This window comes from Falco rusticolus, chromosome 13, assembly GCF_015220075.1.
Source record: "Falco rusticolus isolate bFalRus1 chromosome 13, bFalRus1.pri, whole genome shotgun sequence".
Classification (NCBI taxonomy): domain Eukaryota; kingdom Metazoa; phylum Chordata; class Aves; order Falconiformes; family Falconidae; genus Falco; species Falco rusticolus.
Window position 1 is genome coordinate 11,755,746 of NC_051199.1, and position 18,171 is coordinate 11,773,916.

Consider the following 18,171-nt stretch of genomic DNA (forward strand, 5'->3'; position numbering starts at 1 on the left):
CAATTTCACTATTTATACACTGTTTTTCATAACACCCTTCATACAAAAAGCCCCCGCTTATCAGAATCAATACCCCAGAAAATGTAACTGTGACACCTTCCACAGCAAATGGCCTTTCTAGGATCATCTGAAGTGGACTCTCCTTGGAATCACCTTAACTGGATGCAGTTGTCACCAGTCTTCTGTTACCTCTTCCTGTCTGCAGATTTCTGCTGAAGGTTTTTACCCATTACCCCCATAAGGAGGCCTTACATCAGGGATCAAAAAGTTGTATGGTAAAATGCTCAGGTAGAAGTTGTCATCCAAAGTCTGTTTTTCCCTTGATTTCTAGATGCACCTGTAGCTGATTCAAGTGCAGGTCATTAGCTACAGGGTTTTTTTCAGAGAGACCTCTTTAATCTTTAAATATAAAAATATGGCATAAGCACATTTAGGTATGTTAAAGACTGTGCTTTAGTTTGCCTCAGTTACCAAAAGGATTTATCTGCATTTGGGGAGGATTTGCAGGGCGGATGGTGGGGGTGGCTGTATCAAGCACTGAAAAAAAATTTACTTTCATATATGCCCACTGATGAGTAAGCATGCCTGCAAGTTCATACGTTTTATCATGCAAAGGCAGGCACTGAAAGAATTTAAATCCCATTTTCACATTACACAATTTTTGTTGTACTTTCAGGACCAAAGTTTTCATGACTGATCTCAGACATAAAGCAAATTCAGGAAATCTTAGACAAAATCCAATCAATTGTTTTGAGTTCTGACTGCATGAAAAATAACTCAAACCACATTTTTCTTTTTTCCACTATTCATATGTTTCCTTTTCTAGCCTGCTCTGAATAGTCTAGTCAAAATCCATTATCTTCTCTCAACTCCTACTTCTACTTAGTACAGGTTTGCTGTATAAAATGAAAGGCACCACATGCATTTAAAGTGTTACCATAGTAATTACCACTTAAATGATACGTGCCAAATTAGAACAATCATCTTGGGGGCCATCCTGAGGAAACTTGTTTCAGCCTAATGGAAGTTAGTAACTCCTACTTACCTGAAACATAGTTACTATTATTGCTTAAATAAGGTCAAATTTAAGGTCATGAGCAAGAATATTATTCTCAAAAATACCTGCTGATCCTGGTTGCTGCAAATATTTCATGGACTCAGATGAAGGTGCAGAGAGGAACCACTGCAGGTAGTCCTCCAGAAAAACCTCCTGCGTGGACCATGGATGACACCCACCAGTCCTGTGCAAACACTTCAGATGTGCTGAGCACCTGAAATGGCACCAGTCACCCAAGACTGGGCACCTGCCCCTAAGCATTTGAATGTCTTGGTCACCCCAAAGAGGTGATTCCAAATAGTGATTTCTCAGATTAGAAATACTGATCTGGTTCAAAAGCATAGAATAGCTAATGGGGTGTGAAGTAATGGGGTTTGGGGTTTTGAAGTTCAGGAATGCCAAACAATATGGATTATTGTCCAGAAACACATATCAATGGGACTCCATTGACGGAAATGGCTCCCATTTGATGGAGGATTTAGTAATGGTATTAGTAAATTATTTTTTTTAAATATAAATGACCAAGAAAATCAAATGTGAAGAAATGTAAAGTTAATCTGCCTTCTTAAACACTGTTTCTCTATTTACATTTTAGTATGTCAGACGTTTTAGCATTGAGCAAGGAAATCAGACACTGGTCCCAGAAAGCCAGCAGTTTTGCCCTGTAGGCTAAAATTTAAGGGGGTTGGGTTTTGGTGTTTGGGGTTTTTTTTTTCCCCCCAACTATTGTAGAATTGTATATAGATTAAATTACTGAAATACTCAGAGTTGGTTTATCACGTGTCTAAGATCTACCAGGTTCAAAAAGGACTGTGATAAAATAATGGGGTTTTGTTTTCATCTTCAATCCTCCATCTGAGGTGATCTGAATCAGAGATGACTTTAGGACTGTCATAAAAAGATCATTTTTTGTCTTTTATGAGCAAAGGAGAAAACTTGAAGGTACACAACTAAAAGCTGTTTGCCAAACCAGTATGTACGTTTATCCCTAAATAAATCTGTCAAACAGTGCTGTTACATAATTTGTTTCTAGCAAGTACTTTGAAGAAATTTTAGATAAAAAGAAAGTTTAATAGAAACTGCAATTTCCTTCCAAAAATGGTCTTTTGAGATTTTGGGGAGCTTAATAATAGAGAAATATTTCCTTCCTTCTGAATACCAGAAACAAGAAGATAGGAAACAGCTTGTAATCCAAAGTACAAGCGTTGATCCAGCCATAAAACAATTATTGAGTTCAATTGTATATTAAAAAATATTTTTTTGGTAAATCAGTTCAAACTCAAGTTTCATTAGTAAACTGAGGAGATCCAAGTTACTGTTAATTCCAGGGCCAAGGTAAACTGTTTCTGTTTACAGTGAAAATATTGCAGCAGAAAGAAAAGTGTAGGATACATAGAAAGAAAAGGAAATACTAATTTATACACATATGCTTATCTGGAAAAGCTGTATTAGCTGAATTAAGGAAAATCTCATTGAGCAGAATGAGACAAAGAGACCATTAACTGTGAGGCAAACATTACAAATCAAACATTCACTTAAGAGTTTAATTTTCTTTAAATTCTGATAGCTCTTTTAGAAGATGTATAACATGTCACATCCATTTACAGAGCCTCTGAAGTTACACAATTAGGATAAGAGGCTCTGCAGAGTTCTTGGGCTGGGCTCTTCCATTCTCTCCTGTTTCTCAACCAGGATCTGTACTCACCCCAAGACCTACATCTTAACAAACCCCACAGCTATAATTACAAATAAAAAAAAATCTGACTAGCTGCTATTATTATCAAGAGTAATTGCTTTTCTCAAAAATTAAGCCAAGTTATCTAAACTAAATGGCATCTGGTCTGCTTAGGGTGCTTGCTAAAATCAGAAAAAACTACGTGCTGCCTTAAAACACCATAAAGGTAATCTAAACAGAGCACAATTTTCACCTCTTTCACAAACTGCTCCTATAATGTAAATAAAAAATTGAGCTGACAATCCATTTCTTTAAACAAAATAACTGTTTTTGTTAACTTTGGACACTGAAAGCCAGCTCTTTAAAGAAATCCAGGTGCCTAATTCTCAATTAATTTCAAAGTGAACAGACGAAAGTTTGTTGCAGGAAAATTGCCCATGAAATGCTAATAAGAATTTGTAATGCTAATAAGTAAAGTAAGTATATTTCGTATTTCGTTTGTGCTATGCATTCATATACAATCACACACAAGTATTAAATAATAGTAGTCATACAGACAAGTTAAATACCTGAATACAACATATACTTGAGTTATTGCTGTCAGATGATTTTCTAGTATGAAAATTATTTTGCATCTATTTGGCATGCGTGGTGCTACAGCAGCTCCAACCATTTAACAGGCTGCTGACAAACAGAAGAAGGTCTCCACGCCTATTATTCTCTACTAGCTTTTCTAACCACTTAATGCATAATTCTTGAAGGATGTTTTAGTTAATTTACATAAATACATCCTCCTCTCTTATTAGGTTTTTACATGCATTAGATTATTTTTTACAAAGCATTACTGGGGATTATTAGCCAACAGATTCAGAGAACACTGTCCTCCCATACAGTCCAGAAAAGAGAGTCTACGAGCAACGTGTTTCCATGGTCTCCTTATACAGATTTACGTGCTGGTGTTTACACTGAAAGTACAGCAAGTAGCTGTTTGGGTTTTTTTTACCCAAGACATGAAACCTCCTATGGAGATAAGGGTCTCAAAGTGGATAACATTTTTTTTTTCTCTGATACAGACAGGAATAAAACATTTTTCAATTAATGGATTTAGGTAGACTGAAAGGAGCCAGCAAGGCACAATTGTAAAATCTGGGAAAATCAGGGTGATGACAAAATGGGGGGGGAGGGAGCAAGTGGTAAAATAGGTTGCTTATATTTGATTTTCAGGGCTTCCCTTCATGTAACTACAGTGTGGTTAGGAGATACGGTGCTCAGCTCTGTGCACAAACGGGCAGGACCATGCTCTTGACTTTGCAGTCTCTATTTGAAGAAAGCCAGAACTACAGGTCTAAAACTCAAGGGCAGAACACAAAGCTAAGGTTTCCCCATTCAGTAATGTTTTTACATATGAGGTTACTTCCTGCAGGAATCCTATCTTTGTTCTCCTTTTCTTTGAGGGCTCTTCATTCAAGGGCCCAGTTTTTCAAGTAAATATAGGGCAGCTTCACTTATTTCTCACCCAAGACCTCCGCAGGTTTGCACTATTTCCATTCATCTAGCTGCCTGGATCACTTCTGTATTTATTGTTTCATTTCACAAGTACAAAAACTAGCGTAAAGACTGTGAAGTATTCTGCTTTATTCAGTATATTTTGCACCCTATCATTTCCTTGTTACTGTCAGCATTCATAAAGGCAGCCTCCAAACACCCCTTCTGTATCCATTTGCTGTTCCTCTGTTTGCTTTCCTCAGAGAGAATCTTTGAGGATCACACAATTTTCCAATTTGATTACTTAGTAAAAAATAAAACCTCAATGTGCTACTAAGGATGTTCTGATTTCAGCAGATGACTACAATTGCCTTACTTCTCCCTTTCATAGGATTAAACTGTAGACACTAATAGAGTTACTAGACTGATTTGTCTGTTTCTTCCGCTGTTTCTAAAAATAGCACCCAGGAGATAGGAAGAAATGAATTTTGAATTTCTTACGGGGACAGGATACCTCTTGGGCTTTTTAAGCCCTTAAAAATTATTTAGCAGTGATGACAGATGCAGACTGACACCTCAATACAATGAAACCCTCAATTATCCGTGCTATCGCAAGGCTCCAGTTACTGCATGATTCTATAGCTATGCAGTTTGCTACTGAATTAATTCCTTCCTATAGAATAGTGATTAATAATCTCAGCTTCTGTTGTTTAAAACAGATGTTTCTGGCCACACAATGACAAAGATCAACTTAAATACATGAACAGAGTATAAATAATGTCTTCCTGAGTCTGCAGAACAACCTGAAAAAATTTAATAGAGAGGTCTGCTTCCCCCTAATCATCTGAAAAGGTTGTCAAGTCTGGAACAGAAAGATATGTTACAATGTTGCCTCAGTAATTAGTTCTATATGGAAAATTTCAGCGGAAGCATCCAGCTTTTTGTTCTTAACCTCCAGTCCAAAGCTGTCCATGGGGTGGAAAAACTAATAAAAAATATCCCAGAGGAATTCATTCTCATTATGAACACTTTTCATATTTAACTAACTTCAAACATCTTCTTTTAACTTTAATTAAGCTACTGTAGGTTATCCAGTTTCTTCTGTTAGAGTGCTATAGAAAATTTGCTATAAGTCTTAGGTCCAGCTTGCTTAAATGCATTAGTGTCCTAAACACAGGTGCACCAAGGTCCTGCATATATGTGCTACAGCAGAGTACAGCATCACCAGTCTGCCACAGCCTTGCTCTGGTTTTGGTAGGAATTAAGCTCACTACCTTTCTTTTATTGTCGGAGAGAACTCTAAAAACCAAGGTATGAAAAGATATGAGTCATGCCCTCCCTCTCAGCTGAATCTGGTCCCTAATACTGGCACCAGTCACTTCAGAGTGAGAATAAACCCATCAGTTACGTCACAGGTGTCCTTTTTATGAGCATTACAGCTGATGAACTGGATTGCAGCATCTACCTCTGCCATCCAGCTGGAGGTTTCCACAGGGCTTCATGGCCCAACAGAGTAGGAATACAACATGGATGCTACCCCGTGGTTCATAAATCCTGTGTTTTAAATCTATGACTTGCACATCACACCTCAAAGCGGCAGCATGCCTATATGATTTAGGTATATACTTAGAAATCTTAAGACTTGCAAGTGAAGCATACCTGTTTAGAAGTGCAAAGCCTTCACCAAACAGTACAGTGGAGGCTTGTCAGGCCAACTGGAGAATGGCAGTCAGCTCTGTGGAAGCAGCATTACATAGCCAAGACTTCTTTTTTTTTTTTTTTTTAAAAAATCTGTGACCACAGTCTTTCCGGTTAGCTGCATTCCTCAGAAATGAAGAGACCAACCTCCTGGATGAAACTCTTGCGAGCAGGAGACAAAACCACCAAAACATGTTGGCTTGAAATTCCTCACCCAGATGAAATTAGGACACAACTCAGGTTTAAGTGTTAAAATAATTTAACTGTGCTTTCCCACAGAAATAGTTAGTATGTACAAAGGATAGAATACAAAAGTAAGAGTGAAATAGGAGCTAAGAAATACAGGAAATAGACTCTAAATTCAGACACAGGAGAAGCCTGATCTATATATCTGCCTCCCCTTGCCCTGTAAACAAGATAGATCAGACCACTGAGTTCTGCAGTTTCAGTACCTGAGAACTGGGATACTATGCCAATAGCAGTGATTATAACATTTTATGTGGGTTTCCAGGTCATCATGGACACCACCAAGGTCTTTTGTTGTCGGAGCACACAATTCCCACCTCACTGGGAAAAGGGTCAGATGTTAATGAATCTAAGAAACAAGCCATCTCTTTTGCATACCTTCCTTATTCAGTACTCAAGTTGGACTATGCACAGTGAAGACTGCAAAGGGCATACGCCCACCGGCCAGCCCCTGGCTAAATGCTTTCCTGTAAGTTGCATGAAAGGTAGGTAATTTCAGTGGAATCAGCAATCCGTTTAATTCTACACCAGCGCAATATTCAGTAAATGTTGTCTTCAGTGTACAATGTGAGAGACAGATCTGTTGCCACTGACCTTAATACTACTGATTACTATGCAGTTTGTTGAGTAAGCACTGTGTAAGTAAGCAAGTCAGAAGCATACCCTCTGAATAAAGAAAACACTACATCAATATATCATTATATTAAGCTTCTATTAAACCACCCAAAAACATTTTTTAAACTAGTAGAAATTGCACCATGTCAGGCCCTCTTTCATTTCAGCTCTAACGCAAAAATCCTCTGCAAAATGATTTTGCAAGCAAAGGCTGCAGAATCACATATAAGCAACAAGGATCAGTTAGGGTTTGCATATATAATCTTAACTTTGTCATCTACTGACCCTTATGAAAATGTAATTTTTTTCCCCAAGAAATTTTGATCCTTCAAAAATTTCTGACCATGCTTAACTTCAGTCCACTGAGTAATACCTATGCCTGTGGTAGGAACACTCTCTCCAAGAATGCTTTCTCTGCAACACCAAAGATCTTGCATCAGTACATGAACAGATGACTTTCATCACAACATAGTGCTGAATTAAATATTTCTAAGTGATCTTGCAAGAAAAAAGAAAAACATGTCACAGATTACTATTCCTAGGTTTAATTTGTATCTGCCAAACTAATGATCCAACATGACCTAAATGGGGAGTGCCACTTTCTGTTTATTGAAAATGCAAATGGTTAAGGACCTTGAAAAGTAGTGCTTGCAGAGGTCACCTCACTGATCTGTTATCAAAGCTTGCATAATGAAGTGGATGACACAGCCATTAACTTGCATATGGGTTTGTATATGTCAAAGCAGACCAGCTTAATCTAAAGGTGAATTCAATAATGTTATGCTGTATTGCAGTCCAAAAAAAAAAAGCCTGCAAAAACCTATGATTAAAGGTCAGCACATCTGGCTTCTGATTTGATGTCAGCTGCTAACCCTTCTTTGACCTCATCCCCTGCAGACTTTCTAACTGACTATTACTAAGGATATTTTACAATGTCATCTTGCTGACTCTCACTGTGCAGTGAGAAATACCATTTCACTTCACCTTCACTAATTTCAAAGCCTCTTCAGTGCACCTGGAAAAGTAACATTTTATTTTAATTTCCTAAACCTGCAGTAAACTGTCATCTCACATTGGGACGACATGAATGGAAATTATAGGAAAGCTTATTTTTCCTTCCAAAATAACCATCCCATCCATTAGCCAGTGTGATCTCTGGAATTTGCATGCTTTTTGTAACAGCATTGGTGACAAAAATTTATTTATCCTGAGTGTAGCTGTGAGAAACAAAGAGCAGAAAATTTTGCTTATGCTATATAGGAAATCATTCACACTGCATGAGATTTCCTACTTTACTGACTTCTATTGTTCTTCCATTTATTCATTTTCCTGTATTTGGCAGGTTAGTGTCCCATATCTGTTGTTGAAAGGCTGAGGCTTGTTTATGCTTTTCAGTAGGGCAGTCCAAATCTGTCAGAAAATAAGGACAAAGTCTGCTGAGAGGCTGTATCCTTCTGCGTTAAAAAAAAAACCACACAACTCTAAACTTGGCTTTCCATTTGCATCAGAAAACAATCTGTTCATTAGAAACAGTTCATAATTTTAAGTGTTTCTCTAAGCTCCGTACCAACAGATTCTTATTACAAAACAAATAAAAATTACAATTTACAAAAGTGAAAGGTAGATAATTACACTAGTACGCCCAGTTATTATATCATTTCCAAGTACACAAAAAGGAAGGAAATGAATGGTTTGTGAACACCCATATGCAATAGCGCACTTTTCTTAGTGAGAATAAATTAACAAGTTTTTCAGTGCAATGAATGCCCCAAGACACCACAAGGATTTATTTCATAGTGGAACAATAGATGGAGAATTTGACATCTAAATATTTCAGGAATATTGATCAGTTAGAACACACCTTGGAATTGTTTGCAACATACTCAGTTTTTGTGAGAGTGATGTGCTGCTATAGGCTGATATACAGGAAAAAAAGAATCACGCTATTTCAAATAATATGCTAGCACTCATACTTATAAAAAAATCTATTTAGATTTTTAAAAGCCTCAAAAAATTATCCAATACCTGAATTTTATATGCATTAATATACATAATATAAAAGATGTCTTTTAAAATTTTCCCAATTATCAGCAATTCCCACTTATTTCACCCCTCCTGCCACATTTAGGGAAAATGGGGCTTAATTATGGAAGCTAGCAGCTGTTGTAGCTCCATAATACATATAAATAATACACCAAAAGACTGTGGGGCCTTTTGGGGCTACTATTTTAATGAAGCAGTATCACAGTTCTAGCTTTTTCCACCATTTCTACTGTACGTATCTAATCTAAAGCCGTAAATCTAATCAACTACATGCTACATCGCTGAATAACAGACAGAACCTACTGGGATGTAGCTGAAACCAATGTGACTGTAGAGCTAGGAGGTGCTGCAAGTCCTGAGGAGGGATTGGGTTCGTTGTCTGCATCACGGCCATTTCAAAGTGTCAAGAAAATATGTATCGAGCAAATAATAAACATAAAAAAAGAAAGTTCTATAATTTAGTTATCAATATACTAAACACAGCTTTCATAAACATATTGGGTCCATGCCTACAAAGCCTTATAGTCACTTTACTCTTTACTACTCTCGGCCAAAAAGCCTACCTTCATTATCAACTAAAGTCCACCTGGTTCTCAAAACAAGGATTACACCACCTGTGCTGTCATTCCACAACACAGCAAATTTAGTCCTGTTTCATAGTCATTTCTGCTAGACTGTAACTGCCACCCAGTCTATCTGCCTCTCATTGGGCATGCCTACGCTGTTAATAAGCAAAAGGACTTTTGATACATGGTAGAGAGAAGGTGAAGACATTTGCTGGATGTCACGCTGTCACTGACCCCGATGTCCATCTCAGTAACGCAGCCATACACAAGCATCAGTAACTCTGTATGCACAAAATACATTTCCCTTGCTTCCCATGCAGGCTCTGGTTGGCACATACAGCAGTCTCATTCTGTTTGTGTGAAAGTTTCATATTTTTCCCCATTACAAATCCCCACAGCCCAGATTGATAGTAGACCCAGCTGTCCTTTATAATTACATTTTAATGACTTAGGATGGTTGTTTGCATTTTGGCAACTTGTTTAATAGTGATGACATTTAAATTGTCACAACTAGACTTCAAAGTTATCAATTTATTAGATGATCAGGAAACTTCACACCTATGGCGGTGCGTTTTTTTGGCTGCAAACTCAGTAATCCATCAGCACACTGATTTATATAATGAAGGTTATTTCATAGGGATATGCTTTAGTTAATTCAGCCCTGAAAGGGATTAACTTGCACGAATTAAAAAGGTTCTGTTTACTTATTTATTATTACTTTAGATTGACAGATAGTCTAAAAACACACATACTGTGTTTTGTCTTCTGTTGCTTTCTTCATTTCAGTATATTGACTTTTTTGTGCACATATCCATTTATTTCTTGTCCTTCTGCAAATGAACCTGGCATTTGCAGAACCACATATGATTCCTTCAGCAAAACACTTCTCTGATACACCAACAGTAGTACTCAAAAACCGCACAGATTATACAATTGGTAATTTTTTTTGTTAAGTATTTCAACACCCCTCCCCCAATGGCGCATGAAAACAGGTGTCCAACTTCTTATATAAATGGAGAAGTCACGAGTAGCAGAAAAATTAACCCCGCTTGCCTGTTCTGAGTATCAGGTTCAATCATAGTGCTGTCAACTCCCTGGGATGTTCCCTACATACTGCTTTTCTGCCCCTCTCCCTCCCTGCTTCCCATTCCCAACCCAATGGTTTCAAGTCTCTCTAAAGTCTCCTACCCATCTCTGACTGGTTGTCTGAAGAACCACCACATGGTACAGGCAGGTGAAGCTGTGTGAGCTTACAAGTCCTCTGATGCACAGCCCCTCAGCTGCCAAGAGGGCACAGTTAAAAACAATCCGTGCTGTGATGAACAGGCCTGTTAGACAAACTTGGTGTCTTTTGCCATGTCTCCACTAACTGAGCTCAGCTCCCAGACTTGCATACACACCCTCTGCCATTCCCATCCCCTGGCACAGAGCAGCTCCCTCTCCAAAAAGACTGACCACGAGCAGCAGCTGCAGGAGGTGGTGAAGCCCATCAGCAACCCACACCTCTGGTAGGTGAGACTGAAACTGGTCAACTGATTCAGAAGTTACTGGGGGAAGCTAGCAGACAGGTAAAATTGCCATACATTAATTCTTCAGGAAATCCACTAAAACATGCTCGTATATGTGGTTAGTGGTTGATACCAACACGGATGTGCCAGTCATCACTGACGAAGCAGGTATCTGGCAGGGGCAGGAGGGGGACTACTGCTCAATGCCAAGGCGCCGGTGTCACAAACGCCACTGCTGAAAGGCACCATGCAGATGCAAGCTAACGTCTTGTGAGCTCCCACCTACCTCAGGGACATGGCCCACTATAGGGTCTGCCACATTATCTTTCCTCGGAGAGAGAGCTGGCTTTAATACACAAACAAGACAGAAAAAAATCTAATGAACGTACTTCTCTTACATTTTGACTCGCTTTTCCTCCTTATCAGTGGTATTACCTTCAAGCAAGCAATCATTAAGTAAACTGATTTCAAAGAAAAGTCATTTCAAGTACAGATTTCTTCCACTAAATTCCCTGGAGTACCCACTCTGTAGCCCTTGGGCAAAATCCAGCATGAATTTATCTCAAGAATAGGCCAATGCTCATTAATCAAGTGAAGGCCTGGCTGAAATCTTCACAAGAGGCTGTGCAGAATGCTGAGTCACCTTGTAACTGATCTAGGCACTACGCAATGCCAAAAGCCAGAAAGCTGCTGAAGACCATTATTTTACAGATGGAAAGCCAGTAAAGAGAACAAGGAAAGTAATTAAAAAACACATTCCTCAAGCTCATTGGACACAGATCAAAATTAAACCACACAATGAATAATTGAAGTAAATATATCACAAATATATATTATTCAGCTGCTGAAAGAAAAAGGTGAAAATAGACACAAGTTTTTTTAGGAGAGGAAGAGGTCCCTGGGGCGATCCCCATGGGAATTCTTTGACTCTGGGAAGCAAGAGGGTTCATCCCACTAATGGCTGAAAAACTTGCCCTTCTACCTAGAAAGCCAGAAGATCCCCAGAAAACTGAACAAGTCCTAGAAAGTTTGCATAAACACCCATGCAGATGGCTGAGCACTATCTTTATGCCCTTGTCGGTGCTCATTCCATGCCAATCGAAAGCCCTCTGTTCCAACCTCTGCTTTGTTCTAGAGACGGCCTTTGAAGTGTGAGATCCCCTCTGTGGAGATGGCTTGGGGGACAGGACAGCCCCAGACTGTATTACTTGTTCTAGCTGGGAGCTGTACTGCATCTTCTCAGCACATGTAGAGGATGATGTGAATCTTGCCTGCTCCACCCACACCCTGGAGACAGCTGCAATCTGATCTCAAGCACCTAGCCTTCTGATTTAGTTTAAAGATTAGAAAGGTCTATCAGCAGACGACTGACAGGTAATCATCTTCAGCAGAGTGGAAAATAACCTAGAGTAGTAGGACAGCAACCTGTTGCAGCTGTGCGCACAGTCACTGCGCCATGGCAGACCATTTCTCAGCCTCAGCTGCATGTCATGAGAGGCAGTGAGAGTGTACCATGGAGGAATCTCCCACTGCTCTCCCAGGTCGGAAGGACAGCTTCCACCTGCATTTGTTGGTGCCACCAGCAAGCAGTATTATGACTGTCCACACACTCTTCATTCTGAGGAGACCACCACAGCTACAGCAGCACTAACAGAAAAACAAAGGTGAAACTTGCTGTTTGAAACCAAGCCAAAGACTAATTCTTATTTCCTATACATGCACAAGAAAAAGCATCATCCCCAGCACACTCACCAGTCATTTCCATTCAGCTGCTATGTGTAACTTCCCATATGCTCTAAAGGTAATCAAGAAAAAAGCCCCTCAATTTTTATTTCACTTTGAAGTCCACTGCTTCTATTTCAGATCTGAACAAAGCATTATGCACCTGAAAACTTGTCTACTTTTCTCATCTACAGTAGCTGATAAAAAAAAAAATTTGCCAGGTTAGAGTGAAAATTCTCCCAAGATGAACCTGGGTAACACTACAAACCTGCTACAAAACACAAGCTTCCAGGTTTGGCAATATTCAGTGGTTTTACTTAGTTTGATTATAATCCAGACATTATTTTCTATGTTAAAAATGCTTAAATGCTTCAAAAAGCCAGTCCGACCTTCTCTTAATTTACTTTTCCCCTTTCTACAGCAGCTTTGTAATTTCTACTGAAAGTTTTAAAAACAGAATCCTAACAGAAAAAATAAAATAATGCTTTAATAGACCTTACCAGCTTTGAATTGCCACTTGCAGATTCACTGCCTCAAATATCCTATTTTCCTCTTTCTTACTCTGGAACAACCTGCGTGAAGGGAGCCCAGCCCCATGGTACTCGCGCAAGGGGCAGGGGAGGCCCAGGGGCGGCAGCCAGGTTTAACCAAAAGCCCAAACCACAGGGCAGACTGGGTGACAAGGCAGGTCAAAGGCAAAGTCAAAGTCAGACACAACACCAAGATGGCAAGGCTGAGCCATCAGCCCAGGCCCAGCTCAGCAAGACCCATAACCTGGGCAAGGCTGTGGTGGAGCGGGAGACCAATGCTGCTACAGCCCCACTCAAAAAAGGAGTAAACTCCCGGGGCTGACCTTAACATGGGGCTCCTGGTTGCAGGGCCTGCGGGTAGGGAGACCCAGGTGAAACTGGTCAGGGCAATTGGGCTTATCAATGCACTTTGAGCCATGACAGGTGCCTTTGTTAGGCTTAGTTTTGTTAAAGAAAACTCAGTATGTTAAAAACAGCTTTAGAAAGCCCATTAAGTTAAAAACAATAAAAAGCCAACCCAAAAATAATCAACCCTGATTTCAACATTTTGAATATTATGACATACTATGCCTCTTTACTACTTCTGTGATGGAAATTTTCAAGGGAAATACAGCTGCTTTCATTGTGCGAAAACAAAAAGTCTGAATCGTGAAGTAAAATCTTAGGATCAGTCTTCCACTGGTATCAGCCCCTCTTCCAAATGCTTCCCCGCCTCTGCCTCTGCCTCACCCTCTCTGCAGGGGACATGAGATGGATTGGTGAGCATATATGTTGTAGAACCAAGGTTAGTATAAAAAAACAAAAACATGCAGAACCTGAAGTCTATTCAAATAACCATGAGAAAATACAAAGCAAGAAAAGACTTCCCAAAAGGGGCTTAATGTAATTTCTGGAGAAAATCTTTTACTGTCTTTGACAAATCCTTCTTTACAAGGAGCGCCAGATAAAACCCTCCACTATTGCCTCTGGATTAGCCCAACTTTGAGGGCTGGGAACCTGGCAGTACTACAAATCAACGTTTCATCTCCCCCAGGGAGCACATTGCTTCCACTGTCCTGGCATCCTGCAGGCCAATGGAGCACACAAAGATGTCACCAGATTACTGATACATTCTTGTCATAAATCCATTAAAATTTCATTAAAAAATGGATCAAACCCCATGTTTCCATAAAGCAAAGCATTATGTGAATGCTTTATAGAAATGGGAAATAATCATAAAATTTTCACAGCTCAAGTATTAACAAAAATTCCCTGCCAGCAGCAGAACATACTTTAACTTCATGATTTGTACAAACAGTGAATGATGAGATGTAAATTACGTTGCCACTGAAAAAAGAACTGTGTTCAAGAGAGTATTTTCTGCCTATAGTATTATGGTTAACAATTTAGTAATGATTATTTAACATTCCTGTGGTCAAACAAAATGAAGATAAATGTTTGCATATACATGTTTTAAAATCAATTTTAGATGACAGCAGGTTACTCCTTTGCTATTCCATAACCAGTAACTTTTTATATTATAGTTTGTTTTCACCAGTAAGCTCAAATCATATTCTCTTTGGTTTGATACGTTTTTTTAGAAAACCCTTTAGTTGCATAGAGGGATCGCCTGGTACCATCTTCTTGGCATATTTCACAAATTAATTTCCCTAACACTGCCTTTTGGTCTGCTATCTTCTCCTCTGGTCATATACAACAGTGTAGACTTTTGAGGACAAAAATGCTTTGGGTTAACTGAAGTCCCTCAATGCAATGTGGAAGTAGCTGGATAAGCAAGAAGTGACTAGATGATCAAACACCCCTTTGGCTGTGTTACGCAACCTTTTTGATGTTACTCTGTTTCTTCCGGCCCACACTCAGACCAACACACTCTTTTATTTTCCACCAGATGTTTCTTCTGTTCCTTCTGGCAGACTATTTGAACAGATCAAGAGCCTCCAGGATATATTCCTTTTTATCTCTATAAGCTGGACAGAAAGCATCTACATTTTTCACTCCACTTGTCCATATCGTATTATGAAGTTATAGTGTTGGTGATGATGGCAGCTGAACTGGAGAAAGTACAACGCCAGCTAAGGAAAAGTTAGGATGGGTGGGCTACGAAGCAAAGACAAAGTTAATGTCTGATCAAAGACTCCAAAGGAGTAAACCCTGAATTCATACAAACCATTTGCTATCAGATCGTATTTCCGTATGTATCTCTCAGAAGGACGTGCCTCTGGTTTCCAAAGCATTAAGTTGTTTTCAGAACCAGAATGGTAGCAGCGGTACCACAGCTCTATATAAACTAATAACATGTTTAAACTGATCCTTTAATCATCTGTATTTTGTTAATTTTCTGACAGACTCATAATATTCCCTGTATCAAATTCTGGGTTACTGCTTCTCTCTTCTACTGTTTGTAAACACTGTCACGTACTCACAGTCTAGGAAAGTCACAGTTCCTTTACCATAACTACGCTTTGACATTCTTCTTACATTTGCAGGCCAGTCCTAACTAGTTCCTTGAAGATTAACATAAACAGTGTTTCAAATATGCTGCTATCAGATTCCCAGCATTAATTAAAAAAATATCCTTCAGATATGGATTTAATTTGCATCCATGCATTCCATAGCATGCTGCTCCTTCCCAATTATTTCGTGCTGAAAAGCGTCAGTATAAGTCTTAGAAAAATGAGTATTCTGAGACCTGCTCTACTGCTCCTAAAACCTGTTTAAACCTTGTGCTATTAAGCAAAGGAAAGATCTCAATGTCACTTTTTCATTATGGGTCAACATAGGACTAAGCTGTATGTTTACACTGATAATAGCTGTATTATAAATATTTACATGGATTATATAGTTAGCAGTAAGGCGTAAGCAGTGCTAACTGTATGCGTCACTCCTCTGCTAAGTGTATGTGGGTTATGAAAATGATGTTTTTGTTTATTTCTTCCTTATTTTCTTTCCAAGTATTGAATTCTCTTTCTAATCAGGCCAGCCATAACTAGGAAACAGAACCTATACTGTTAATAGTCACTTCAAAGGAAAGAGGTATTGTCATACATTAGCTGAACTAAGCTTTTCTGTGCCAGCCTTTCAGCTGAACTAAATGGCTATCCTTCCTCAAGAACATTTTTCACTGTGAGGAAAGCCAGGTAATCGCACCTAAGTGACATATATGTCAACTTTTGAAATTTTCAGTGAAAAGGAGTTGCAGTTTGTGAACAGTATTTCTCATTTTATTCAATTTTATTGATAAGAAAAAGGAACATTAAGGCAATTTTACCACTGTAAAAGAAATCCATAAGGTAAACGGCAGTGTGAGATTCAAGAAAGAGAGCCACAGGTGGGTGGGTTTGTTTTTTTCCTTCTATGTACATATAAAATAATACAGAAGATCTGGTGGTTTTTTAGCAAAATTTGTGTAGAAAACAATTTTAAGAACTTATTGGGTATCAAATCCCACACTTGGGTAAAAAGTACAAGAACAGTGGGGTGGTTTTATATCTATCTACTTGAGTGGCCCATTAATGATAGCATCATTTACTCTAGCCTTCCATTGCTCCTGTGACTTCTATTAACCCTGCTGTGTCAATAAGGACCTGAAAATATGGGATATTAATAAATGATTGCTCAGGTTGACTCAGGATGAATGAAATCCAGATCTTCTAAGTCCCAGAAGAGAACCTTAATCTCAGGACTTGTACATCCAGTAATAAGATCTGGACCTGTATTCAAGCAATAATACTGCATCTTTTAAGAATTATGGACTGGAATTATGATTGCATAAAAATGGAGTACACGATTACAGAAAATTGTGCCAATAGTAGAAAACCTGGTGTATGACAGAAAATCTATCATAACTCCTACATCCTGTGATTTCTATGAATTACTATGATTAGCATTAATTGAAGCAACAGATCTGAATGTGCTGAAACTAAGGAGCTTAAGATAACGTGTCTAAATGGTGGCACACACTGAAACTGCCCTCCTCTTTTGGCTTCTGTTCATTCTTGGAAGAGAAGACTATGCTGAAGTTGCTTGTTTTGGCAAAGTCTGCTCCTTTAACTTGATCTCCACCCTATTTCTAGGAATTCAGCCCCTTTCATGCCTGCCAGTCTGCTGAGCTGTGTGCTGTTTTTGGAAGGGCAGAATACAATTTTCTTATAAATTCTATGACATACTTGTCCAAATTGCCAAAATGTTCTATGAAACCTAAGTGCCACATAAATGACAGCAAAATAGGGCCATTTACATGTAGCTTTGGCTATGGATTTTGTATGATTCATTCTAGTCACATATTTGCACCATCAGCTTGCCAACATTTCTATGATAACCTATTATTTTAGGCATTTATAATTTGCTCAATGTATTCCCGACTGAGTAACAACAACAAAGCTCACAGTCTAGGTATCTGTAACTATTTGGGGAATAATACTTAACACCAATGACTAGTACTCTACAGAAGTGCAACTAGCGTGTTCATCTAATTGCCTTTAACGCTGGAAAAAAACCGAAAGCAGTTGAACTATTAAACTTACAGAACTAGTTACTGCTTTGCATGTGTAGTAAGCCATTTTCAAAGGGAACCTAATTATGCATTTTAATGGCAAGCAGTACCAGTAAGCGATACTTTCACAGACGTTATTAGACTAAACACAATTCAAAGCTTTCCCACTGGGAAGTTCGGCACCTTTTATCACCTGGAGCCGGTATTTCGCCAGAACGTCCTCGCTGAGGGGTTCTGCCTGGAAGCCGGCGTGTTCCTCGCCCGCTCTTAAACACCTCCTTATCTTCGCCAACTTGTGTTCACCTCAACACCGCCGCCCCTGCCTGCAGCGGGGATAAAGCTACCAAGAGGCACTCGCCCATTCCTCAGTAATTGCCTCAGCTCCTGGGCGGCGCCCTCCCGAGCGGCACGACGGAGCGGGCCCAACAAGGCGCTGCAGGCCGCGCCGCGCCCCGCCGATCCCAGAGCCCACCCCGCCCGCTGACGGACGGCGGCCCGGCCGCCTCACAGCGCATGCGCGGCCGCGGCCAGCGG

The 18,171-nt window shown here is 39.4% G+C and overlaps 1 long non-coding RNA gene across 1 annotated transcript; it reads right to left on the minus strand.

Annotated features, from left to right (window-relative positions):
• Nucleotides 1-1,652: 1,652 nt before the first annotated feature.
• On the minus strand, nt 1,653-18,130 carry LOC119156574. The gene is made up of 3 exons (XR_005107201.1): nt 17,821-18,130; nt 9,123-9,198; nt 1,653-8,186 (listed from the first exon to the last, which is right to left on the minus strand). It is a non-coding gene; the product is annotated as an uncharacterized LOC119156574 (long non-coding RNA).
• Between the last annotated feature and the right edge of the window lie 41 nt (nt 18,131-18,171).